We start from the raw sequence: 27,799 nt of genomic DNA, 5'->3' as shown, positions 1-27,799 counted from the left end.
CAGTAGAACCAGAATCAGCAAAACTTCCAAAATTTCCAACCCAACCAAAACCCCCAGTATAACCATCACCAAGGGCCAAGTCAGTCCCAATACCCTAATAGGTTGAGGCGATCTATGGAGGACATGATGGGAGAACTGCTAGCTTCACAGCAGAGTATCAAGGGTGAGTTGAGTATCAAGGGTGAGTTGCAATCCAACAATGAAGTAAGGCGAACATTGATATGATGAATAGGCAGTTGGCCCAGCTGGCAAGTTCGATGGGTGAAATGAAAGGGAATTCCGGGAAACTCCACTCTACAGTCCATGTACCTAAAAGGCAAACGTGAGCAAGGTCACATTACGGTCCTAGTGGGACGAAGATACTGAGAGACGTTGTCTCGGAAGAAGAGCTACGCAGACCTCTGCTTCAAATGCAGGATCCATTTTTCTTGGATAAGGAACCATCGGGAAAAGGTGAAACCAAGGGCATGCAGCCCAAGGTAGACTCGCCTAAGGAAAAAGGACCTACGAAGGAGACTCCAGCCCAGAATGTACCCAAGGAAAACTCCGGAAAGGCTGTTGAAGGACCGATGGACGAGGCGAAAGGAAAGAAACCATTCCCTTACCATTTCGGGACTAAGAGAAAGAAGGAGAACCCAGTGGATTACTTGTCAATTTTTGGGAAGTTGGATGTTACCATACCATTCCTCCAGGCCGTGAACCTACCCCACTTGGGTAATTCATAAAGGAATTCATAGCCGGGAAAGCCCAGGAGGATGGAAAGATCATGGTGGAAGGGATAGCGTCAGCAATTGTGCAGGAAAAGCTACCGCCCAAGAGAGCCGATCCAGGTATGTTCACTTTTTTTTTTCCTCAAACACCATCACGGTGGAGGGTTAAGGCAGACCCCCAACCTGTCTATATCAAAAATCACGAAAGAAACATACATCAACCAAGTCCAAAAGTGACTCGGTCCGCACAGGAGATACAGATCACAAGAGCAAACAAAGCTACAATGGTATCCCCACAGACCGGGTACTAACCATCTAACAAATGAGAAAACTAACATAATAAGCAAATAAATACAAGTATGATGACCAAGGGATGGACAACTCCAACGAAAAAAAATAAAAACCATAAATCGAAACCACGAGCCAAGTGTAGTAGTCATCCATCTTGATATCTGAATCTGAAGTTCGGATAGCCCAACTGGTCCATCCTCACAAGCGACTTCAAATACCGAGGCGCTGAATCTGCATCAAAGAAAGTGATGGCAGGGGTCTGTACCCCCTACCTGCCAGATAATCGGCTGCTCGGTTGCCCTCTCTAAAGATGTGAGAGAACATGACCTGCAACTGTGAGAGCAAAGTGCGAATGCGAGCCATGTGATGTCTCACATCCGCTGCTCATCCGCGTCCTGAAGCGAACACCGCGACCACTGCTGCTGCATCCATCTCGACCCAAACTTGCGAAGAGAACTGCATAGCCAATGTCAACCTGTGAAGAAGAGCTAAGACGTCCGCCTCGAAGGCCGACCCAGCTACGAGTGGCGTGTAAAAGACCCCCCAGGAGAGAACCGTCTGAACCACGAACCACTCCCCCACCGCCAGCTTGTCCCGTCGAGGTGAAAAAGGCCCCATCGGTGTTCAGCTTCACCCAAGGATCGTCGGGTGGATGCCAAAGCACACTCAGGGACCTCAGAACTCGCCGGCGAGGAGGAACCGAAGGCATGAAGTTGACAATCGGAGTGCAACCACGCCAGTGAAGGGGTAGGAGCACACCCGCCGCCACCAAGATCCGCAGATGCCGAATAACCTGCCAAATAACAAGAGAATAACAAAATGAAATGCCGCGGTGCTTGCAACTATTCCTCTCCGTCCAAATGAACCAATATACAAGGCAAGGGATAATGAAACTGATGTGCAAGGTGGGAGCCCTGTGAGAGGACCTCCACCAAAATCCTAGTCTAAGTGCAATGTCAGTGCACATGTGAATGTGTGTGCTAATGTACCGGAACCAGCCATCGAACAAATCCCAAACAGATCTCGCCAGAGGACTCGACACAAACAAATGCTGGAAAGACTCGACTGAAAAAGAAGAGACACAACAAAGACACTTGGATGCGAGAGAGATACCACGAGTCTGAACATAACACTCAACGGGGACCCTCTGGAGGAGGAGGCGCCAGATGAATACAGAGATAGTCGGGGTCAGCCTAGCATTCCAAACCATGCGAAGTCCGAAATGTCTAGGGGACCGTGTCCGGATGAGCTCCCAAGCTGAGGCCGTCGAGAACTCGCCATCGCTAGTCAGGCTCCATCGCATCACATCCCGCCTGCCCACCTCAATCAGAACTGCCCTGATAAGATCCAATACATACAAAGGCACACCATACAAAGCCAAATAATCATGCAGTTTTTCAAAATGCCAAGTATGATCATGACAGAACCTAGAGACCTCAGCGGCAGGAAGATCAGTCACTTGCGGACAATAGGTCCTAAGTGGGCGATCCCCGAACCACACGTCATCCCAGAAACTAATCCGCCCTTCGCCTAGGGACCATCTAATGAAACTATGCACCTCACCCCTAATACGAGTAAGGCGACGCCATATAGAACTATCATGCGTGGAATAACGAGAAATAAAAGCACCAGCATGGAAACAGTACTTGCGCATAGTGAACTGCGCCCACAAAGAATCATGTGCAAGCAAATCTTCTTCTTCCAGCTAACCCAGTGAATCTTCCTCTGCTCCCCAGTCGTGCCCCAAAAAAACCTGACCAAAATCTGCTCCAAATCCTTCATCCAATACTTATACGGCTTCAGGACCTGGAAGATGTGAAGAGGGATAGTGACAAGGGTGCTCTTGATCAGAGCAAGGCGACCTCCAAGAGAAAGATGTCTATGTGACCAACTGTGAATCCGGTCCACCATCTTCTGTCGGATATCTAACTGGTACTCGGCCTTCAGCCCCCCCTTATAGATAGGCACTCCAAGGTAGGTAAAATGGAGAAATCCCTGCTGGAAACCACTCACCCGTGCCACCTCTGCCGCCCAATAGTCGAACTTCTCAAAGAGATAGAAGTGACTCTTTCCCTTGTTCACCATCTGACCCGAGATGGCGGAATAGTGCTCCAGACACTGCACCAGCCTCTCCACGGACTGTCTGTGCGCCCTGACGAAAATGACAATGTCATCGGTATAAGACAGATGGGATATGACCGGAGCGCGCCTAGCACATCTATAGGCCATGTCAGGATGTGTGTCCACTAGCTTGTCCAAGCTCCTCGAAAGGTAGTCCGCTGCCAGCACGAATAACGAGGGCGATAACGGATCTCCCTGGCTAAGTCCCCTCGTGGAATGGAAGAAACCTGCCGTAGCTCCATTCACAAGCACAGAAAACCAACAAGAGGAGATGCATCGGCTGACCATACTCACCTACACCGGCGGGAATCCCATCCTCTCAAGCACCACGAGGAGGAAAGGCCATTGCACTCGATCGTAGGCCTTTGCTATATCTAGCTTGAGGGCCAGATTAGGCGAGTTTGCCTTCTGAATGAGCGACCTGTTGATATCGTGAATCAATTCCTGGGCCAGGAGCACATTATCACTAAGCAATATGTTCACTTTGCCTATAACTATAAGAGATGTAAAAATCGAGCATGCAATGTATGACCTGGGAGCTTCTATAAATGTTATGCCATTGTCGGTTTATAATCGTTTGAAGGGAGTAACGTTATCAAACACTAGGGTATTAATCCAACTGGTTGATAGGTCATGCATAAATCCTGAGGGTGTGTTAGAGAACGTTTTGGTGAGGATACATGATTTTACTTATCCTGCTGACTTTTATGTGATCAAGATGAGTGAGTCTGAAGCTAGGGAGTCTAGCGGTATATTGTTAGTGAGACCGTTTTTTAGGACGGCTAAGACAATCGTGGACATGGCTGAGGGGACGATTTGCATAGATTTCCATGGGGAGAAATTTACCTTTGATATCAATGAGGCCATGAAAAAGCCTATCGATTATGAAAATCTATGCTACGTTGATGTAATTGACCCCCTAGTCCAAGATTTTCTTGAGACCGAATTATTGCAGGAAAAGCTACAAGCATTGGATGTGTATGGACATGCTGATGTAGAGGCAGCTGCATGGTGTGATCTGATCAGTAGCCAAGGGTTAACTGACGAAGAGATAGAAGGAGCAATTAAGGACTTCTGCCAGAAATCAGAATATATTGGAGCCGCAGGGGCTAAGCTACCAGTCAGTACAGATGAATTTTCAGATGGAGAGATAGAGAAGGAAGGGGATGCTGCAAGGAACCCTCTGCCAGCAGACACACTTCCCCCACAAGTTGAGTTGAAGAAATTACCAGCAACCCTGAAGTATGCTTTCTTAGGGAAGGAAAACTCATACCCAGTGATTATCAGCAGCAGCCTGACGAAAGAACAAGAGGCAAGGCTACTGACCGTTCTAGGCAAGAACAAAAAAGTAATTAGATGGAGCCTTACAGATTTGGTGGGAATAATCCCCGACGTCTGCATACATCATATCAGGCTAGAAGAAGGATCGAAAGCACATCGAGACTCGCAGAAGAAGGTGAACCCCAACATGCGGGAGGAAATATTGAAGGAAATCTTGAAGTTGCCGTCATTAGGGACTATCTACTCGGTGCCCGATAGCGAGTGGGTCAGCCCTGTCCACATGGTTCCCAAGAAGTCCGGGATTCAGGTGGTTCAAAATGAGAGGAATGAGCTGATACCGACAAGGCTAGTCACTGGTTGGCAGATGTGCATAGACTACCGCAAGCTAAACGCCGCAACCAGGAAAGACCACTTCCCCCTACCGTTCATCGATCAGATGTTGGAGCGACTGGCTGGGAAGAAGTACTTTTGTTTTTTGGACGGGTACAGCGGGTATTTTCAAATCTACGTGGACCCTGAAGACCAGGATAAGACCACCTTCACCTGCCCATTTGGAACCTACGTGTACAGACGCATGCCGTTCGGTCTTTGCAACGCTCCGGGAATATTTCAGCGATGCATGATGAGCATATTCTCCGATCTAATTGAGGAGTGCATAGAGATATTCATGGATGACTTCACAGTCTACGGGGACTCTTTCGACTCGTGCCTTCATCATTTGGATATAGTCTTGGAGAGGTGTCAAGCAAAGAGCCTAGTCTTGAATTTCGAGAAGTGTCATTTCATGGTCACAGAAGGTATCGTCCTAGAGCACGTGGTGTCAGAGAGAGGTATCCAGGTGGATCAAGCCAAGGTGGACGTCGTTTCCAAACTACCTTTCCCTACTGACCAGAAGGAAATAAGGGGTTTTTTTGGGCATGCATGATTTTATCGACGATTTGTAAAGGACTTAGCCAAAATCGCCCAACCTCTTACCAGACTTCTTCAAAACGAGGTAGAGTTCAATTTTTATGAACAGTGCAAGGCTGCTTTCAACCTTCTCAAAGAAAAGTTGGTATCTGCACCAATTATCCGGGCTCCTGACTGGGAGCATCCATTCGAAATTATGTGCGAAGCTAGTGACTATGCAGTGGGCGCTGTTCTAGGCCAGAAGATCGAAGGGAAAAGGTATGTGATTTTTTATGCATCTAAGACATTGAATCAAGCCCAAAGGAATTATGACACCACGGAGAAGGAGATGCTGACAGTGGTGTATTCATTCGAGAAGTTTCGACAGTACTTGTTGGGATCCAAAGTCATCGTGTATACTGACCATGCAGCCATTAAGTATCTAATGGCCAAGAAGGAATCCAAACCCCGCTTGATCCGATGAGTACTCCTGTTACAAGAGTTCGATTGGGAGGTGGAGGACAAGAAAGGGGTCGAGAACAAGGTTGCGGACCATTTGAGCAGAATTGTGCAAGACGGGAATAGCGAGGAGGTACATGACCGGTTCCCGGAGGAACACTTGTGTGAAGTAATTTTTGCCGTCAGGAAGATTGATTGGGAGGAAGTAATGAAACTCACTGGTCAGAATGAAACAGAAAAAGAGAAGGAAAAGGTAGGACAGGAGCCATGGTTTGCGGACCTAGCTAACTACCTAGTATCCAGAGAACTTCCAGAAGTGCCAACCATCACCAAGGCTCAAAGAATGAAGATCAAAAGTGAAGCGAAGTACTACTTTTGGGACGACCCATACCTTTGGAGGGTAGGAGCAGATCAAGTAATAAGAAGATGTGTTCCTGACTGGGAGCAGAGAGACGTATTAACCCATTGCTATTCCTTAGCATGTGGAGGACACTTCGGTCCTAAGAAGACAGCAAGGAAGATTCTGGACAACGGTTTTTATTGGCCAACCCTCAACAGAGATGCCTATGAATTCTGTAGAAGTTGTGAGCGTTGTCAAGTGATCGGTGGGATCTCTGCACGAGATGAAATACCACAAGTACCGGTAGTTGTTTGTGAGTTGTTCGACGTATGGGGGATGGACTTCATGGGTCCATTTCCTTTATCTTATGGAAACTTGTATATCTTAGTTGCAGTTGACTACGTCTCCAAGTGGGTAGAAGCCAAGGCCACAAGTACGTGTGAAGGAAAGGAGGTAGGCAAGTTCCTCAAAAGTAACATTTTCAGTCGGTTCGGAGTACCAAGGGCCATCATATCCGATCAGGGAACCCACTTCTATAACCGTACTATCGAAGCCTTGATGAAGAAGTACGGTGTGCACCACATGTTATCTAGCCCCTACCACCCGCAAGCGAACGGTCAAGCGGAGATCTCGAATCGAGAGATAAAAAATATTCTGGAGAAAACCGTCAACCCTTCTAGGAAAGACTGGAGTATGAGGTTAGAGGATGCTCTATGGGCATATCGGACAGCCTACAAAACTCCCATAGGAATGTCTACATACAGAATCGTTTTCGGAAAGATATACCACTTACCAGTTGGGATTGAGCACCGAGCATACTGGGCAGTACATCAAGTAAATGTGGATGCTACAACCTGTGAAGAGGAAAGGAAGCTGCAGTTGCAGGAGTTAGAGGAACTTAGATTGGAGTCATTTGATTCTGCCATGTGGTATAAGGAGAGGACTAAACTGTGGCACGACAGAAATCTAAGGACCAAAGACCTCCATGTTGGCCAGAAAGTACTTCTCTTCCAGTCGAGGTTGAAGCTAATGCCTGGGAAACTCAAGTCAAAATGGACAGGGCCTTATGTCATTACCGCACTCCGTTCTAATGGAGCAGTGGAGATTTCAGGGAGTCTTTCTAACTCTGAACCTTTTATCGTAAATGGACATAGGCTGAAGGTGTTTAGGGAGAACAGTGAGGTGGGTGTAGTGGATGAGATTCCACTACAACCACATACTGAGGTTGCATACTGACCGGTAGGATAGGAATTTGGAGTTCCACTGGGCTCGCTTCTTTTAGCGTAATTTACATATGCTGGCCTAGTAGAATTCCAAATTTCTTAAAGGAAGATGTAAATATTGTAAATACGTGGTAGTTAATCTTTTCATGCAAGTTAAACTTTAAAACCCAAAAATATTTTTTTCGGACCTCAAATATTAATTTGGAGTACGTAGTGACCACCAGAATACCCATTTGGTGAAACTCCCAATTTTATTTAAGTGTCTTTTCACTTTGTTACTAATCTAGGAAAATATACGAGAAAATCATTAAGGGACGAAATTTGAATTGAGGTTTGTTGCAGCTTTGCAAGCGGGCAGTGACTGGGAGGGCGCGTGAGCAGAGAAAGGTCTGGCGACGTCCAATCTGGGAGCAGTACTCCAAACCGTCTCCCACACGAATCGGTGCGACCTGGAAACCGCCTGCAGCCGGTTACAAACCCTCAACTGCCCTTTTCCATCCTCATAACCAACTCGTCTCTCCCATTTCACTTCACAAACCATTACCTCCATCCCTCTCTCCAAAAAATTTCCACCATTCCTTCCACAAAAGCCAACAACCGCATTACCACCAGAAATTCACGGAATTAAGCCATGGGAAAGAAGAAATGGGCGAAGAAAATCACCGGTGAGAAACCTACTTCAACCCGCAGGGAAGACACCCAGAATCGCAGCCGTCACTGGAAGAGCGGCCACCGAACCCGCAACCACCGGAGCCGACTCCTCAGGCTCCGGCGATGATTTCCTTAGATACAATGGCGGAGTTCCTCCGACAGCAGGACCCTAATAGGGATTGGTCGGCTGCGTTGGCCGGCTTTAGCCAAATCAGGAGAAAATGGAGCATGACCGGAGAACCCCCATCAGTACCTGCATCAGAACCTATTGTGCAACCCACGGTACAACCACCCACTTCCATTCCGACTTCATCAACAATTGCACCAGAAAGGGAACATCCCTCGGCGACCGCACCGCCAGAGCCCTCGGAACACTCCCAAACTCCACAACAAAGCGACTCGATGGATGTTGACCCCATCTCCACCTATTACGACTCCGACTCAAAGGAACGTGAAGCGAGGAAAAGCAAGGAGCAGAGGAGCCAACAGGGGGAAGATGAACCAGAGGAAACGCAGGCGGTGGATACCGTTCCCCAAGAAATGGCGAGAGAAGATATAGATCTAATGACTGGATGAGGTAAACCGGACGAAAGATAGTACCGCCACGATGGCTGAGGTTCTAGACCTCGCATCAAGGGCGGTGGGTGGGGGTGAAGAAGTTAGTGCAGGGAACAACTCAGCAGACTATGCGGAAGAAAGCCATACTGGAACCGAAGAACCAGAATCAGTAACTCTCCAGACAGAGGCGGGGGAGAGTGATGCGCGTAGTGAGGAGGATGAAACAGTAGCAAGAACAGAGGTACCCGAACCAGCGGCACCGCCAGTGATAAAACCGAAAGCCGTAAAGCGGAAGTTAGTGTCGAAGAGCGACCCTAGGGCGGAATGGACGAAGCCGAAAAGGGTGTCGCAAAGATGCTTAGGGAAGTGGGCATCTAGCAAGGTGAAGGCGAACACGGCAGCAGATCCAGTGGAGGTTTTAAGTGAAGAGGAAGAGACCACTCCCACAAAACCTGGGGAGGGATCCTTATCCGCTACTGACTTGGAGGATACTGCGAGGGCAACCGAAGTGGTCTCCCCAACGCCGAGTGACCAGGGCGAAGAGACTGAGCAGATGGCTGAGGGGCTGGACCTCGCATCTGCACCAGTCGGTCACGTCGAGCCAAGAAGTGAAAGTACTCGTATCAGTGCTGAGACCCACCCTACCGCCCAGGACAAGCCTTCAACACAAGCTGAGAAGAAATCGGAAAACGAGGATGATAGTGATGAGGACAGGTACCAAGAAGAGAGGAAACGAAAGGGGAAAGCCCCTGTTAAGAGAAAATCGAGCACCAAGAAGCCACGCATAGGGAATACTGGCATCGTCATCACGGAGTCAGTTCAGAGAGCCCAGGTACACCGGAGGGAACAGAGCGATAGCGAATACGCTGTCAGTGAAGAGTCGGGATCGGACAGTGACATTTCCTTGGAGAATGCGCAGTACAGAGAGCAACAGCTCCCGCACAATCATCGGGAGCACATACATCCTCCGGTAGAGAGACTGAAATACCGGCTCTGGACAGTGGAACTCACTGATGAGCTGGTGGAGGAGATGAAGCTGTTCGACTCCAAAAAGCTACATGATGCTTTCGATAATAAGGATGACGGGAGTAAGCAAGTCAAGTGTGGAAAGGTACTCCATTTTCTTTCCCTCGACGAGTTGGATGCCCGCGAACAGTTTCTATCTTATTTGCGTGCGTTAGGATTCGATTGGTTCTTGGAGAATGGGAACCCGAATATCAGTGTTAGGCTAGCGAAGGAGTTCTTTACTACATTCAGATTTAGGGTCACCACAGACTTGGACGAGGATTCTATAAGCTTTAGGTTGTTCGGGGGGGGGGAGATAAGCATGAGTTTAATTGAGTGGACAGTAAGATTGGGGATGTGTAGTCTGGAGGAGGCCATAGGGCCGGAGTGGAGGAGCAGGGAACGGGGGATTCCCCGTAGGCACGTAGGCTTCGAGCCCCAGGAGGCATGGGAGTAACTCACCCGGCCGCTGGGCAGTTTGCATCCACTATCTCTTGCTCCATCCACTTCAACAAAATCTTACGCCTGGTACAACTCCACTTGGATTTCAACTTGCTGGGGCAGTAGAACTCAGCCGTCCGAACATCAATGACAGAGCTATACCTCCTTTGGTGCGCCAAGCGCGGGAGGAAAATACATCTGGGTTTCTGGACAGCCTATCAGTGTCATCTCATTGCCACCCATCCCGCGAGAAATCTCTCCCTCTGCCATATCTTGGGAGCATTCGTAAGAAACAACATCATCATCTTAGAGGCTGAAGGCTTATCCCCCCTAATCATGGTGGACCCTCCTGGTCTGTTTGATACCCCACTCTTCGTCCGAACGAATACTGTTTACATGAGGCAAGGAGTACCACGTTTCTATGCTATGGGAGAAGAAGCTATTCCAGCTGGAAGAGCTGCAGAAAGCCAGGGAACACAAGCTCAAGCGCAGAGGCAAGAGAGATTGGAGAAGGCAGTGGAAGAGCTAGCGGAGGAAAATCGGCAAGCCAGGGCGCAGTTGACTCGCCTGACAAAGGTAATGGAAGGAATTCTGAAGGAGTTGGCAACAGGGAAGTTAGTACGAGGAGTTGGAACGAGTGGCCACGGAGGCCAGACTGATGAACCAAGGGTAACCGAGACAGAAGTGGAAGCGACAGAGGAGAAAGGTACCGAGGAATCAATGGAGTCTGAGGGAAGTGAATCCGAGTCCGAGAAAGAGGAGTCTGATGAACCACCTGTACCAACCCCTGCACCGCGGAGGAGCAAGAGAAACATGTAACCACCACCCCTCCTGACCAGTTAGTTTTCTTTTTTCTTTTCAGTTTTAGTTTTCGTATTTTATTTGTTTTCTATTGCTTTTAGGTAGTATAATCTGTGTAGTATGTGAGCAACCCCATTCATAACACTTAGCCTATTCAATAGTCTAAGTGTGAGAAATTAAAGGTTTGCTATTTTGGCGCGTGTGTTTATGTTTGTTGTCTCTTCGTATGCATGTTAGCTCACACTTAGCCTACTGCGTAGCCTAAGTGTGAGGAGTTTATGTATAAATGTGTTTTTGTTTGTTGGGTTCTGTTAGGTTTTAAACTCTCCCACTTAGCCTATTTTATAGTCTAAGTGTGAGAAGTTTTTAGTAAAAGCATGTGTTTTTCTTGTTTGGTATGTTTGTGTGTCAGCCATACTAGCCATTACCTTTTCCACCTCACAACCTTATCTGAGGGCAGACACATGTGCAGTGGGAGGGGGATGCAATGGCCAGTATGACATATGTATATATGTGTAATCTGTGTTTAATGTTTGTGTTAGTATTTTTCTAGGTCTAGTTTTAGGTCTGCTATACGTGTTGATTGGGCTTAAAACTCAACTGTCTCGAGCTGACGATGAGGGAAATTGAAGGAGATAAGACATGCTGGAAAATGGAAACCACCCCCCTTAGTATCTCCTAGTCAGTAGAGATGATGCGAGTATGAGAAAAAAACCCATCCTTAGAGCCAAACACAGAAGCCCTCTTAAAATGTGAGTTAAAAGCCTAAAGTGGAACCACTTTCCACCAATTCAGAAAAGAAAAGAGTGGCTGCCACAAGATGCCTAGGGTAAAGTGACCGCGTATAGCAAGTCTGGAGGCAGTAGGAACCCCCCAAAAAAAAACCCTTAGAACCTCACTTTCTAGCCATATATACCTAGATATAACCCACCAGCCGCTGGGACTGTGTGTGTGCAAGGCATAAAGCAAGGAGGCGACTGGCTAGAAGGACGTACAAGAAAGAAACCAACTGGAGAAAGAAATTGAGAGGCAAGGAGAAAATCGACCAGGGAGTCATTCCAGGTCCAAAAAAATAAGAAGGAATAATTGTGGCGAAGCCACAAAAGAAAGGAGAAAAATGTGAAGAAAATGGTCGAAAATACTTGACCACAAAAAAAGTGAGAAGGAATAAGGGTGGGGAAGCCACAAGACCAGTTGGAAAGCAACGTCAGAAAAGGTCCAGCCAAGCAGAAGTGACAGCCAAGAGCCTGAGCGCACACAGTTCCCCCACATCGAAATAAAATAGAGGTTTTTGAACCTAGAGCCTTAGGAAAATCCAACCCCTAACATTATAAGCCAATAACCCCATTACAAGCCTTTAAGCCCTTCAGGAGCTGCACGTGAAAACTAAGTCTGAAGCATCCGTGGTTCAGCGCTATGAGAGAATACAGTCCTAACATCCCCGGTGAGGAATGAGTGACTGAGAGAATCTGGTGTTAGGCCGCGAGTTTGGGTGATCTTGACGAGCAGATGTACTGACTGGGAAGGAAAAGAGGGGGCCGAAGTTCAAGGCTGTCTAAGGCCGGATTGCACCTGACCCCAAGGGGAGGGATGGTTGAAAATATAGCCCGATTGATGTGTTTAATGTGTTTAAGTGTTTCTTTTGTCTTTGTTTATGTGTTTCTCTTTGCGTCATTGTTTAGAGTCTAGGTTAGGATAGAGTCGGTCAGGGGTGTAACCAGGCTAGAATTCGACTTATTGCTTTTTGTTTGTTCTTCAAGCTTGAGGACAAGCATGTGGTAAGTGTGAGCAGTTTGATAAGTCGTATTCTAGGCCTTGGTTACTGGTCATTATGACGTGCATAATTGGAATATATCTGCAAAACAGTTGCTAAAGTGTGCAGGGAAAGTGTTCTAGTCAGTATGGAAAGGCTCGGACAACTCAGGTGAAAAGGGCGTCAGAATGTTGCTATCCTGACCAGTATGCATGCAAAGAAAGGCTCGAGATGGAGAAGAAGGATTGCTGGGAAGATCAGCCACAAGTAAGGGCAAAAGGGTCATTTCACGAAGAGAGTCTACCCTAAAAATCAAGGGTAGGCCTCCATATAAAAGGGAGCCACTTGGAGAAAGGGAGGATCATCAACTTTAGGAAAAAACACTCTTAGTTAGAGTAGTTCTCTCTCGTCAGATCAGTCCTTCAGCCTAATCCTTCATATTCTAATTCCTCGCCACAGCCATGGTCACCTGAGAGTTCCATCAGTTCATCGGAGTTCCGCATTCTCTCATTCCAGTCAGCGAGTTGTGTAGCGTCAGCAGTTCCATCGCCCGGAGTGGCAAAACAATCTTTATTTTCTTTCTTAGTTAATCACACTTTGTTTTCTCACGTTGGATCGGTTGCATTTTTAATATTTGTTTACTTTGAAGTCTTAGTTGTGATCCAAACGTTTTTTATGATATGAAGTTGTTTTTTGTGCATCGGTTCCTGTTTAATTTAGTTTCTTTCTGCCTAGATAGCTTAGATCTAGTTGCTACGGTAATTTCCAAGTGTTGCGAGCATGTTTTCATTTCCGAATTGATAGATCTGAGTACATGAGTTTAGATAGCTGTTAGATCTTAGATCTGAGATGGTTAAGTGTGAAAGCCTAGTTACGTGATTTCTGTCACCTTGCATGTCACCCAGTAAGCTTAATTTCAGTTCTGATAGTTAATCTTTAGATTTGAAGTTTTGATCGTAGATCTGTTGTTGTGAAGTTGTTAATCTGCAATTCTCGTTCCTGAATTCTGAGTTTGTTGATCTGAGTTATTCATGTTGAAGAAGATAACATCTACATCAAAGTTTGGGACCACATTTGCTTTTTAACTACTTTATGCTTTTGTCCTTTACTTTTTTATACTTTTCTATTGGTACCTTTTCAGATAACTACCTCTTATTTTCTGATATTCCGTTTAGCTCTTTATAGTAACCCAGTACTGTAACATCCCAAACTTTTGTGACTTTTTATATAATAAGTTGATTTGAAATTTCAATTTAGAAACGTTTGCTTCTATGTGATTTAAGTGACCTTGCGTGGAATGAATTATCGTGTTTAATGTGATTGATGAGCTTGAGTTTTATATTTTTCCAATGAAGGGAAAAAAATTAATAGGATCATGCATTAATCATTTCTCGAGTCAATTAATTGATACTTCCGGTCATTCCGAAATTATTGAAATAGTACCTCTCTTTGTGGATTTAATTAATTGTTTTGGGACTTCATTCCAAATTAAATCCAAACCAATGGACCCTAAATTACACTACATGAAATTCGAACTCCATCCCTTTTTTCCTTGGGAGTTTTGAAAATCTCCAATAGGAGATTGGATTATTTTTCATTCGATTTAATTGGTGCTTTATGGACTCTCTTCTTTTGAATTTAATCCAATTAAATCATGTTATATTTTATTTCTTCACCCAAAGTAAATAGAGAGTTGGGATATTTCCTTGACTATTTGAGCCTAGCAATTTTCGGCCATCTCCAATAAAATTTGGAGAATATTTTTATTTGTTCCTATTTTTTGGAACCCCTTTTTATTCAAATAAATTCCTATGTCATTTTAATTGGGGATGTGAATATTTTTCTACTACCTCCCTTCCATGTCACACGCCCCATACTATTATTTTCCTTGTGGGAATTTAAATAATCGTTACCTATTTTATGGGAGCCTTTTCCCATAAAGAAATTACCAAATTTAAATCCTATTCTATTTAATTGGGGATTTAAATAATTTCCTTGTGCAAAGTCCTTGAAATTTTCGGCCCCCACCACAATTTTCCTACTTGGAGATTTAATTTATTTGTTTCCTTGTATCCACTATTTTTATTTCCTAAGTTGTGGAATTAATTCTCTCCAAGTAAATACCAAATAATTCCTTATTAATTTTTCAGCCATAATTTTCGAAAATTTGGCTCTTCATAATTGTGGGATTCTTATTCATTGGCCTATATATTTAATTCCCCACAATTTATTTATTTAATTCATTCATGGACTTAAACCTAGCAAATAAATACCAAATAATAAAACCCTAGCCCCCATTCACTCAAAAATCTCGCCACTTTCATTCTCTCCCTCTCCCACACGTTTTTTTCATCTTCTCCCACTCTCCCATCTCCAAAAATCCTCCATCCAACCCTTGTTGTTGCAATCCGTTGGAATTATTTTCGAGAACCTCCGACGAATCGCTTCATTCTACGTTTCTACCGATTCGTTTTGTCAAAGGAAGGTATATTCGCACACTTTTCCTCCTCCTTCTCTTTTGAACCATGTTTTGAGTCCTACATGCATGTAGAGAGTGTAGGTTTGATAGATCGCAAGTTTTAACGGGGGGAAGTTGTGTTTTTCGTAAGAACTCGTTGGTTTTGTGTTGTTGATTGAAATCATGTGTGTTGGATCGAATTAATTGGTGAATAATATGAGTTGGTGTGTAAATATGTGTATGAGGAACGTATAAGCATGATTATGTGTTTTCGTGCTTGAAAAATCGGTGTTTGTGTTATGAATAATGAAAACCCTATTTTCGAACTTGAACCAGAAATCTGTGATGCACGACCAGTGATTTATGATCTGTGTTTGACCCATCAAACGAACGAATTTTGCTATGAATATTTTACTGAGTAAACTTCAAGGTGTTTTCTGTGTCTCGTGTGATTTTCAGCCTGTTTTATCAAAAAATGAATTTTTAATAAATCTTTGAAGTTGACTGCGCAAATCTGCCAGAAACGTGAGTTCTCGCCATGAATGTTTCGTTTTCTGTTTGACTGACCAAATGACCTCCGATTGATGTGATTCTTGAACTATATGAACAATTGAAGTGTTTTCTGAGTTGTGTTAAATTTCCAGCCTTTTTGGGCATCGTATGAATTTATGGTGAATTTTTCAAATGAACTGCGCAATACTGTCAGAAATTGTATGTTCCGACCAGAGAGTTCAATATGTGATATGACTGACTAAATGACGTGATTTCGATATGAAAATTTTCATGAATGAACTTGAATGTGTCCTCTGTATCGTGACCAAAATTTAGCATGTTTTGAGGTCGGGTGAATTTAAAGTGATTTTTACAAAACGGTCGCGCATTTCTGCCAGTTTTCTGCCTTGATTAAATGACACTTATTTTCAAGTTTAAAAGTATTGTTTGATGCACGTATGTCCAAGGAATGCGCTTAAATGTTGAAATCACTTGTGATAAGTTGAAATGTGTTACGTGTGTTTTACACCTTTGCGATGTATGTTGGGTTTGGGAAATTGAGGAAAAACGATGAGAGAGAGACGATAGGACATGCATAGTAAGATGTTGTTGTGTGAGGCTGACTTGTGTTGTCGTTGACAAGGGTATTGTGTATTCGTGAACTCGAGGATCGAGAGTTGCTAAGTTGGGTTGTGAATTGCTAAGCGAACGAGGTGGGCTTTCTTTTCAAACCTCTTTATTTTTCCGAAAAAATATTATGTGGAGATACAAGGGTGGTTTAACTGTTATGTCATGCCATGGACTGTTTTTGTTATGAGATTGTGTGCCTGATGCCTAGTTCGTATGAGTTTACTCCGTTAGGCTATATGGCTGTGTTGTGAAACGAATTCGGGTCCGAGTAGGGCCGTAAACCCTATTGGGCTGTGTACACTGGTGGGATCGTGAGCCGTCCTTGCAAGTCGGCCGGTCTCGTGGGCGAATAGTGTGGCCACACTTTCGTCGCACTGCGGTTGTGATTGTTGGATTGATGTGAAAAGTGGGGAGATTATTTGACTGACCAGTCTATGAAACATTTTTGTGTTCTCGTGATATTTTCTTTACTACGTATAAAACTCGAGATCACTGGTATGGATGACATAACTATATAAATGTTTTCGGCATGAGCCCATTGAGTACAACAAGTACTCAGCCCTGCAATTTCTTTTAAAAATTTTGCAGGTTGAGCGGGATGTTCCGGTGGATGTTGAGCTGGCTAAAGACCCTAGGATACGTTGTGTCGTCATACATAGGCGTGATCCTTGACTCTCCTTGAACCTTATTTATCCGCTGCTATGTTTTAAATTATGTCTTAAGACCTTAATCTTTTCGTGTTGTGTTTGAACATGTATGGTGGTGTTAGGTTTAAACGAGTGTTTACGTTGTCTTTCTTAAAATGGTGTTTTCCGGGATTTAAGATAAACGTTTGGTTGACCTTCGTTTTTATTAGTCGTTTTTCTTAAGTCAAATTATTTTCCGTTGTCTTTTTAAAAGTATTCTTTTTATCTTATGTCTTTTCAGAAAAAAAAAATATGACCTTAAACTTCTTTAAACTAAGTTGTTTTCTTTCTTTAAGTCTTAAGTTATTCTTTTAAACTGTTGTCCATGCATGTCGGTCACGATCGCCGCGTTTGTGGTACCCCTTGTATGGGCGGTCGTGACAGAGTGGTATCAGAGCTTTGTTCTTTCGCTCTGGTCCGAGAGTCTTCTTTCACTTTAAGTCTAAGTTAGTGAACCCTTATTGACTAGAAGTGTCACGAAGGCTCAACATCCAAAGCATCACGCTCAACCGATGAAAGTGAGGTATGTGTAAATTGTTGGGAGTATGCGAGATTGATGTATGAAATTTATGATGATATGATATGACATTTGACTAGTTTATGCATGCGAATGAACGTTATGCGTGATGATGAATTGTAATGGAATGAGTATACGAGCATGATGTACATGATAACTTAAACATGTGTTATGTGCGTGAATATGATGTTGTAATAGCATGATTGCATGGAATACGAGTATGTTTGACATGATGATTTAGACATGTATGGTGTGTGCAAACGTGATATCGATATGGTATGAATGCAAGTGAGCATGAACTTAGTGACGTTTCTAGATGTATGTTATGCACGAGAATCACGACGTTAGCATAAAACGATATGAAGTTGTAAGATGAAATTTAACCTCAACTACGCGACAAACTTAAGAACCTTTTCAAACAAACAATAATACAAATTGTGTTTTAAAGGAAACCTTCGTCTCTATGTAGATGGCACGAACGAAACGAACCGCGCTTAAGAGCAGTCAGTATAGTGCCAAAATGCGACAAGCGATATACGACTACGACCACTATGAGAGAGAAGAAGGCAAAGCCTTAAGAGAGGTTGTCGCTCATTTCGAGACTCTATGGCAAGACGTCCGCGGGTACCATGCGTCGGCCTATGATGGCATAAGAAGACTAGTCGAATTAATGCCCGAAAGTTGGGGGCCTTGGATGGAAGCAACAGCCAGTCGATTCACGTGGTATGAACCACGAAACCGGTGGATGGCCGGCGACATGAAAGGTTTTCTAAAGGCCTTAACGTGGGCTTTGATTGACTCACGTTCCGAGCGACCACCGTCGACAGAGAAAAAAGAAGATGAAACCATTTGGGAAGACAAAGATGTGATCGAGGTTAAACCAACGGCAGTAAGAGAAGTCGTACCACAAGAAGGCATGGTCCCGGGTTTCGAAGATGACTACGTGGATGTTAACACGGATGATAGTATGGATATCGAAGAGGCTCTCCGTATGGTGGACGATTATCATGTAGAGGAAAACCCAGAAGAAGAAGGAGACCCGGAAGAGAAAGAAGACCCAGAAGAAGACATTAACACTAGATAGATGAGTGATGTTGTTTCTTTTTCCTTAAGTTGTTAAGACAGTGGAAGTAGTACCTTTTTGTTTTCCAAACGAATACTTTTGTTTTCCTTTCCACGTTATTTATGGAAGTTTCCCTTTTCACGTGCTTTTAAGTACTTGTGTTCTATCGTATCGTATGCGTGCATGAAAGCGATGATGTTTTAATAACGATGCACTCACAACGATGCTAACCTGTGTTTTAGATCAACATGCCCCCGAGACGTAGACGTGGTCCGCGTGTGGAGAACAATGTGGGGGAACAGACAGAAGGAAGTGTCGGGAATCCACCCCCGCCTCCACCACCACCTCTACCCCAACCAAACGAAAGGGAGTACATCAAAAGCCTTTCGCAAAGAGAACCCACCCAAGTTCGATGGGTTGGGAGAGCCCCCGAAGGCGGAGGCATGGGTGTGCGACATTGAGCGTATCTTTGAGTTTATGGGATGCACGGACAAGGAACGCCTGGCCTGCGTGACGTATCAGCTGACAGGACCCGCTGACTTTTGGTGGGAAACGAAGAAGAGAACCATGGACCCCGCTCGCCGTGAGGCGCTTACTTGGGAGGATTTTAAGGAAGAGGTTTACAACAAGTATGTTCCGGAAAGTTATCGGCGGGCGAAGGTAGTGGAGTTCCACACGTTGAAGCAAGGAAGTATGACGGTCACAGAGTACGACCGCACCCTGTGTGAGATGACGCGTTATGCGCCAGAATTGGTGGATACAGACGAGAAGATGGCTGCGAAGTTCCGTTCCGGCCTTAGGACAGAGATAAGGGTAGCAGTGGCTAGTCGGAGGGGAATTCCTTATTCCGCGGTGTTGGGCTGTGCCTTAGATGTGGAGGAAGCACTGCCCAAGAATGAGAGGACAACAAACCCTACCCCATCTGCACCCCCGGCGAACTTTAGAGACAAAAGGAAGTGGGAGGGAAACCGAGCTCCTTTTGACAATAAGAGGCGCTTCTCCACTTTTCGGCAACCGCAGAATCATGGGCGCCAAATGGTTCCACAGCAGAGGGGAAACCCGCAGAGAACACCCTACTGTAATCGGTGCTCCAAGCATCATGTTGGGGAGTGCCGAGTTGGAGGCATTCGGTGTTACGCCTGCGGTGGAAACGGGCACATGTCTCGAGAGTGCCCAAACAACAACAAAGGTGGATTGAAGAATGGGCAAGGACAGAGACCACCACAACAGCCTCAACCAATCCGACAAGTGGCCCCACAGCAAGCAAGGGCGTACGCACTCAAAGGGAAACAAGGGCAGGAACCCCAAGACAGCAAGGGCAAGGAGAATTTGGCAGGTATGGGAAAGCTCCAACAACTGCCTATTATCGTGCTGTTTGATACGGGTGCTTAGCATTCTTTTATTTCCGTGTCATGTGTGAATGCCTTAGAACTTCCTACTGCTAAGCTCAAATCGAATTTGAATGTGTCTTCACCGGTTGGAGGATTGATTGACATTGTGAGAACTTGCTCGAACATAGAGTTTGTGTTAGGAGAACTAGGAGTAGTGGCCAAACTCTTGCAAGTTATGCCTTTGGAGAATGTAGACATAATCTTGGGAATGGATTGGCTTACCGAGAACCATGCAACGATTTACTGCAAAGAGAGACAGATTTCTTTTCAAGCCCCAGGCGAAGAGCCAACTATCTTGTGCGGGATCTCCATGAACCGACGAACCTCCATAATTTCTGCTTTGCAAGCAACTGCTATGATAAGAAAGGGACGTCCGGCGTATCTAGTGTACTTGAATGGAGAGGAAAAGAAGGATTTGAAAGTAGAGGACGTGGCAGTAGTGCGAGAATTTCCCGATGTGTTCCCCGAAGCTTTGCCAGGACCGCCACCCGACAGACAGGTGGAGTTCACCATTGATTTGGAACCAGGGTCAGCGCCAGTATCGAAGGCGCCATACCGAATGGCCCCTAAGGAGTTGGCCGAGTTGAAGGTTCAGTTGCAAGAACTGTTAGATTTGGGTTTTATTCGACCCAGCGTATCACCATGGGGAGCGCCAGTTCTGTTTGTTAAGAAGAAGGACGGAACGATGAGGATGTGCATCGACTATCGTGGGCTCAACAAGATGACCTTGAAGAATAAGTACCCACTGCCAAGGATTGACGACTTATTTGACCAACTTCGAGGAGCGGGCGTATTCTCGAAAATGGATTTGAGATCAGGGTATCATCAACTAAAGGTCCGACGAGAGGATGTGCCTACGACTGCTTTTCGCACTCGTTATAGCCATTATGAGTTCGTCGTGATGCCATTTGGGCTGACCAACGCCCCAGCCGTTTTCATGGACTTGATGAACCGAGTTTTCCACGAGTATCTCGACAAGTTTGTGCTAGTCTTCATCGATGACGTGTTGGTATACTCGAAGAACGAGGATGAACATAGAGGGCATCTACAGACAGTGTTGGAAACATTGCAAAAGGAGAAACTTTATGCCAAGTTCAGTAAGTGTGAGTTTTGGTTGACTCGAGTGAACTTTCTTGGTCATATTGTGACGGAAAATAGAATTCAAGTGGACCCAGCAAAGGTCGAGGCCGTGCAGAATTGGAAATCGCCGAAAACACCAAGTGAAATCCACAGTTTCTTGGGATTGGCGGGATATTATCGACGGTTCATTGAAGGATTCTCTAAGATTGCGAGACCGATGACGCAACTGCTAAAGAAAGGGATTAAGGTGGTTTGGACGTCAGAGTGCGAGGCGAGTTTCCAACTATTGAAGGAGAAGTTGACTAGCACCAGTCCTAGCGGTACCAGAACCCGACAAGGACTTCGCCGTCTATACGGACGCGTCGAAAGTAGGACTAGGATGTGTGTTAATGCAAGATGGGAAGGTGATAGCATATGCTTCCCGACAGCTGAGACCGAATGAGTTGAATTTTCCGACGCATGATTTGGAGTTAGCAGCAGTGGTGCATGCACTGAAAATTTGGAGGCATCATCTCTGTGGAGTGAGATGCGAAATCTACACCGATCACAAGAGTCTCAAGTACTTTTTCGAACAGAAAGAGCTAAACATGCGCCAGCGACGTTGGTTAGAGATCGTGAAAGACTATGACTGCGTTATTAATTACCATCCGGGCAAGGCGAACGTGGTCGCCGACGCCTTGAGTAGGAAGAACCAACCGCAATTGGCTTACTTCCTAACGCAAGAGGAAGCGTTGATTCACGAGTTTGACAAGATGAGATTGGAAATAGTGAAAGCGCCCGAGACAGTAGGTGCAAGATTGGCGACTCTAGTGATTGAGCCAGATTTGAGAACCAAACTCATAGAAGCCCAGCGACGTGATGGAAGGTTGGAGGAGTTACGTGCAAAGGTGAGAGCCGAGAAGCTTGATCATTACCGTGAGGAGGCGGATAATGCTTTGACATACGACGGACGTTTGTGTGTGCCGAGCGATGAGGCGCTAAAAGAGGAGATTTTGAGTGAAGCGCACGACACGCCTTACACCGCACACCCCGGAAGCACGAAGATGTATCGGGATTTGAAGCAACGGTTTTGGTGGAATGGAATGAAAGGGGACGTAGCGTCATATGTGGAACGATGTCTAGCATGCCAACAAGTGAAGGCCTTACACCAACGGCCATATGGGAAGTTACAACCGCTTGAAATTCCCGAATGGAAGTGGGAGCATTTAGCTATGGATTTCGTGACGGCTTTGCCAAAGTCACAGAAGGGCAACACCGCGATTTGAGTGATCATTGATCGACTTACTAAGAGCGCACACTTCTTACCGATGAAAATTACTTATGGCGCGGACAAGTTAGCTAAACTCTACGTGAACGAGATTGTACGATTGCATGGAGTGCCAAAGACCATTGTATCCGACCGCGATACAAAGTTCACATCAAAGTTTTGGATGAGTTTGCAACGAGAATTGGGCACACAGTTGAACTTTAGTACTGCTTATCACCCGCAATCGGATGGGCAATCAGAGAGGACGATTCAGACACTTGAAGATATGTTGCGAGCCGTTGTCCTAGATCGAGGGGAAAGTTGGGAAACTGTTCTACCTTTGGTCGAATTCGCCTACAACAATAGCTATCAAGCGACGATCGATATGGCCCCGTACGAAGCTTTGTATGGCAGGAAGTGTCAATCCCCACTTTATTGGGATGAAGTCGGCGAGAGGAAGATGTTAGGGCCCGATGCTATAAAGGAGATGACTGAAATTGTGCATCAAATCCGCGTAAGGATCAAGGAAGCTCAAGATAGACAGAAGTCGTATGGGGACGTGCGTCGAACGGAAATCAAATTCGACGTTGGTGACAAAGTGTTTCTGAAAGTGTCCCCGATGAGAGGAGTTGTGAGATTTGGAGTGAAGGGCAAGCTGAAACCGCATTTTGTGGGACCGTACGAGATCATCGACGAAGTAGGTCCTGTAGCGTATCGATTGGCGTTACCTCCCAGCTTTGGGAACGTGCACAACGTGTTCCACGTGTCGCAGTTGCGCAAGTACGTGTTCAACCCCAAACATGTGATTCACCAAGAGGATGTGATCCTAACCCCCGACATGAGCTACGAGGAAAGGCCCGAAGCAATCCTAGATCGGAAGGTACAAGAGCTACGAAACAAGACGATAGCGTCCGTGAAGGTGTTGTAGAAGCACCATGGTCCCGAGGAAGCTACGTGGGAGTTAGAAGATAAGATGAAAGAAAAGTTTCCCGAGTTGTTTGTGTGAGACGATTAAATTTCGGGACGAAATTTCTGTTTAGAGGGGAAGGATGTAACATCCCAAACTTTTGTGACTTTTTATATAATAAGTTGATTTGAAATTTCAATTTAGAAACGTTTGCTTCTATGTGATTTAAGTGACCTTGCGTGGAATGAATTATCGTGTTTAATGTGATTGATGAGCTTGAGTTTTATATTTTTCCAATGAAGGGAAAAAAATTAATAGGATCATGCATTAATCATTTCTCGAGTCAATTAATTGATACTTCCGGTCATTCCGAAATTATTGAAATAGTACTTCTCTTTGTGGATTTAATTAATTGTTTTTTTACTTCATTCCAAATTAAATCCAAACCAATGGACCCTAAATTACACTACATGAAATTCGAACTCCATCCCTTTTTTCCTTGGGAGTTTCGAAAATCTCCAATAGGAGATTGGATTATTTTTCATTCGATTTAATTGGTGCTTTATGGACTCTCTTCTTTTGAATTTAATCCAATTAAATCATGTTATATTTTATTTCTTCACCCAAAGTAAATAGAGAGTTGGGATATTTCCTTGACTATTTGAGCCTAGCAATTTTCGGCCCTCTCCAATAAAATTTGGAGAATATTTTTATTTGTTCCTATTTTTTGGAACCCCTTTTTATTCAAATAAATTCCTATGTCATTTTAATTGGGGATGTGAATATTTTTCTACTACCTCCCTTCCATGTCACACGCCCCATACTATTATTTTCCTTGTGGGAATTTAAATAATCGTTACCTATTTTATGGGAGCCTTTTCCCATAAAGAAATTACCAAATTTAAATCATATTCTATTTAATTGGGGATTTAAATAATTTCTTTGTGCAAAGTCCTTGAAATTTTCGGCCCCCACCACAATTTTCCTACTTGGAGATTTAATTTATTTGTTTCCTTGTATCCACTATTTTTATTTCCTAAGTTGTGGAATTAATTCTCTCCAAATAAATACCAAATAATTCCTTATTAATTTTTCAGCCATAATTTTCGAAAATTTGGCTCTTCATAATTGTGGGATTCTTATTCATTGGCCTATATATTTAATTCCCCACAATTTATTTATTTAACTCATTCATGGACTTAAACCTAGCAAATAAATACCAAATAATAAAACCCTAGCCCCCATTCACTCAAAAATCTCGCCACTTTCATTCTCTCCCTCTCCCACACGTTTTTTTCATCTTCTCCCACTCTCCCATCTCCAAAAATCCTCCATCCAACCCTTGTTGTTGCAATCCGTTGGAATTATTTTCGAGAACCTCCGACGAATCGCTCCATTCTACGTATATTCGCACACTTTTCCTCCTCCTTCTCTTTTGAACCATGTTTTGAGTCCTACATGCATGTAGAGAGTGTAGGTTTGATAGATCGCAAGTTTTAACGGGGGGAAGTTGTGTTTTTCGTAAGAACTCGTTGGTTTTGTGTTGTTGATTGAAATCATGTGTGTTGGATCGAATTAATTGGTGAATAATATGAGTTGGTGTGTAAATATGTGTATGAGGAACGTATAAGCATGATTATGTGTTTTCGTGCTTGAAAAATCGGTGTTTGTGTTATGAATAATGAAAACCCTATTTTCGAACTTGAACCAGAAATCTGTGATGCACGACCAGTGATTTATGATCTGTGTTTGACCCATCAAACGAACGAAATTTGCTATGAATATTTTACTGAGTAAACTTCAAGGTGTTTTCTGTGTCTCGTGTGATTTTCAGCCTGTTTTATCGAAAAATGAATTTTTAATAAATCTTTGAAGTTGACTGCGCAAATCTGCCAGAAACGTGAGTTCTCGCCATGAATGTTTCGTTTTCTGTTTGACTGACCAAATGACCTCCGATTGATGTGATTCTTGAACTATATGAAAAATTGAAGTGGTTTCTGAGTTGTGTTAAATTTCCAGCCTTTTTGGGCATCGTATGAATTTATGGTGAATTTTTCAAATGAACTGCGCAATACTGTCAGAAATTGTATGTTCCGACCAGAGAGTTCAATATGTGATATGACTGACTAAATGACGTGATTTCGATATGAAAATTTTCATGGATGAACTTGAATGTGTCCTCTGTATCGTGACCAAAATTTAGCATGTTTTGAGGTCGGGTGAATTCAAAGTGATTTTTACAAAACGGTCGCGCATTTCTGCCAGTTTTCTGCCTTGATTAAATGACACTTATTTTCAAGTTTAAAAGTATTGTTTGATGCACGTATGTCCAAGGAATGCGCTTAAATGTTGAAATCACTTGTGATAAGTTGAAATGTGTTACGTGTGATTTACACCTTTGCGATGTATGTTGGGTTTGGGAAATTGAGGAAAAACGATGAGAGAGAGACGATAGGACATGCATAGTAAGATGTTGTTGTGTGAGGCTGACTTGTGTTGTCGTTGACAAGGGTGTTGTGTATTCGTGAACTCGAGGATCGAGAGTTGCTAAGTTGGGTTGTGAATTGCTAAGCGAACGAGGTGGGCTTTCTTTTCAAACCTCTTTATTTTTCCGAAAAAATATTATGTGGAGATACAAGGGTGGTTTAACTGTTATGTCATGCCATGGACTGTTTTTGTTATGAGATTGTGTGCCTGATGCCTAGTTCGTATGAGTTTACTCCGTTAGGCTATATGGCTGTGTTGTGAAACGAATTCGGGTCCGAGTAGGGCCGTAAACCCTATCGGGCTGTGTACACTGGTGGGATCGTGAGCCGTCCTTGCAAGTCGGCCGGTCTCGTGGGCGAATAGTGTGGCCACACTTTCGTCGCACTGCGGTTGTGATTGTTGGATTGATGTGAAAAGTGGGGAGATTATTTGACTGGCTAGTCTATGAAACATTTTTGTGTTTTCGTGATATTTTCTTTACTACGTATAAAACTCGAGATCACTGGTATGGATGACATAACTATATAAATGTTTTCGGCATGAGCCCATTGAGTACAACAAGTATTCAGCCCTGCAATTTCTTTTAAAACTTTTGCAGGTTGAGCGGGATGTTGCGGTGGATGTTGAGCTGGCTAAAGACCCTAGGATACGTTGTGTCGTCATACATAGGCGTGATCCTTGACTCTCCTTGAACCTTATTTATCCGCTGCTATGTTTTAAATTATGTCTTAAGACCTTAATCTTTTCGTGTTGTGTTTGAACATGTATGGTGGTGTTAGGTTTAAACGAGTGTTTACGTTGTCTTTCTTAAAATGGTGTTTTCCGGGATTTAAGATAAACGTTTGGTTGACCTTCGTTTTTATTAGTCGTTTTTCTTAAGTCAAATTATTTTCCGTTGTCTTTTTAAAAGTATTCTTTTTATCTTATGTCTTTTCGAAAAAAAAAATATGACCTTAAACTTCTTTAAACTAAGTTGTTTTCTTTCTTTAAGTCTTAAGTTATTCTTTTAAACTGTTGTCCATGCATGTCGGTCACGATCGCCGCGTTTGTGGTACCCCTTGTATGGGCGGTCTTGACAAGTACCTTCCGCACACTCCTGAAACACTGTGTTCCCCATTCTCACGTACACAACTATATGTCGATCATTTTCCACCCCTCCTAGTCAGTAGAGCACCATCTTAATTTCTAGTCTAGATAAAGTCTCAACCCAAAGCGTGGTAGCTAACCAACCTTTCCAGAATATCACCACAATTTCCAAAGCGCATCCATCTCTGTGGGATTCGACCCTTACATCCACTATACTAGTCAGTAGAAGTGGGTTGAGGAATTATTGATACCAGGTTCAGGCATAGCTGGGATTTCCATCCTGATCAGTACGATACATCCTTGGCTTGACACGACACCTGCACAACCTGCTTGTCATCAATTTCCCATTACCTTCATCTTCTTGTTGTTCGACGTCAACACTCAAGCTCTCATTCTCCAATGGTGGCACACTTTCATGGCTGTGGTGCGAAGGTGTGACCATGTCCAAAGTTTTTTGATGTAGATTTCTACTATAAACTCTTCTGCCTATTGTTGTCTTAGTAGTGACACTTGTATATCATTATAAAAGAATATATTGAAGTATAGTACACCATTTCTAACAACAAATCCGAGTCCATGTTAGAATAATCTGTTCACTGTTTGTTATCTTCACTGGTTTTCAACCTTTGTTGTGAAACATTTGATTCGTCTTGCAAACGAACACTTTTGCTACACTGCCCCCGTCGTTTAGAAGTCATAACTGCTACATTAGAGTAATAAAGTAAGCATAGACAACATTATTATTGATCATTATAAGAGAATAACATTCACCATTATTCATAACCGGAAAATGCTGTAGGACTTCAATATGTATTCTGTTATAAACTCTCAATTGTTCATAATCCGACAGCCTGGCTACTGACACTAGTTTTGCTCATAACGATTTCAATAACTTTATGATATAGGACTATTCTCTAGAGAAAATGAACCCTAAGTTGTATGCTTTATTAGGACAGTAGAAAGCTTTCACAAGTAGAAAGCTTTCACATATCAGAGATTTTAACAATGTTGTTAGTAGATCCGATTGCTAAAAACCACTCATCAAATGGATTGAAGACTAAACATTTAAAATTTTGGCAACGAAACTAAAAGAAATATGCATCCCTGTTGATCAAAATAAGTGCAAGTATAAGAGATAATACTATACTTATATTTCACCCAAAATAAACCTAAACCACTATCAATGAAGTTCCCATGATGCACCCAAAATTGTCAAAAATTGTATTCCAAACAT

At 43.9% G+C, this 27,799-nt stretch overlaps 1 long non-coding RNA gene across 1 annotated transcript in view; it reads right to left on the bottom strand.

The window, feature by feature from the left end:
• LOC121779503 overlaps positions 1-27,047 on the bottom strand; it is a 30,109-nt gene extending 3,062 nt beyond the window's left edge. The window contains exon 1 of the long non-coding RNA XR_006045831.1: positions 26,917-27,047. This is a non-coding gene — a long non-coding RNA (uncharacterized LOC121779503). The remainder of the gene's footprint in view (positions 1-26,916) is intronic.
• Between the last annotated feature and the right edge of the window lie 752 nt (positions 27,048-27,799).

Source organism: Salvia splendens, chromosome 19, assembly GCF_004379255.2.
Source record: "Salvia splendens isolate huo1 chromosome 19, SspV2, whole genome shotgun sequence".
Lineage (NCBI taxonomy): Eukaryota > Viridiplantae > Streptophyta > Magnoliopsida > Lamiales > Lamiaceae > Salvia > Salvia splendens.
Note: the sequence above shows the minus strand (reverse complement) of the source record. Positions and strands in the feature narration are given on the sequence as shown.